Source organism: Etheostoma spectabile, chromosome 5 (genome assembly GCF_008692095.1).
Source record: "Etheostoma spectabile isolate EspeVRDwgs_2016 chromosome 5, UIUC_Espe_1.0, whole genome shotgun sequence".
Classification (NCBI taxonomy): Eukaryota; Metazoa; Chordata; class Actinopteri; order Perciformes; family Percidae; genus Etheostoma; species Etheostoma spectabile.
The window spans coordinates 27,394,921-27,395,613 of NC_045737.1; positions in this window are offsets into that span (position 1 = coordinate 27,394,921).

Below are 693 nucleotides of genomic sequence, written 5' to 3' on the forward strand. Positions count from 1 at the left end.
ACACACACACACACACACACACATCAATGGTCGAATGGGACAGGAATCCAAGCTGATAGCTGTGTATGTGTACATTTTTTAGACTCCATGTTTTCACCGTTGTCGATGTGATTGGTACAGTGTGACAGGTGAGATGGTGTGTATTCCAAGAGTGTCCACTGATATTTGTATCAACTGCTAGTGGCTTTTGTGCTGAGACAAAGGATGCCCTGGAGCCAGCAGTGTCACATCTACAGGTAACTAGCGAAATAAAGGAAACATCAACAAAAAGTGTCCCAGGAGTGTTAAAATAGCTCCAACATGTCTTGGCATCAACTTGAAGGATGCAACACGCAATCTTCTGAAAGATATCCAGTCATTCCTGCTGCTGGCAGAAAATGCATCAAAAAATACAATTGGCCATATAATGAAATAAACTGCCATGGCTTATATTGCGTTCATGTTCCCACCTACAAAGTGGGACACCTAGTGCAGCATAAAACAGAACCCCTATTGGCCAGTGTCACACAGCTGTACAATCTTATTTTACTTATGGTCTCATTCGGAACAAATGCAATTTCTGGTAAATAAGTTGTATTAGCATGTTGTAATTTTCAGCATATTACATCTTGTAATGATCATGCATCTTATAATGATTTATGAATAAGCAAATATTTGTACTACATACTTATATAATATTAAAATAATAATTTG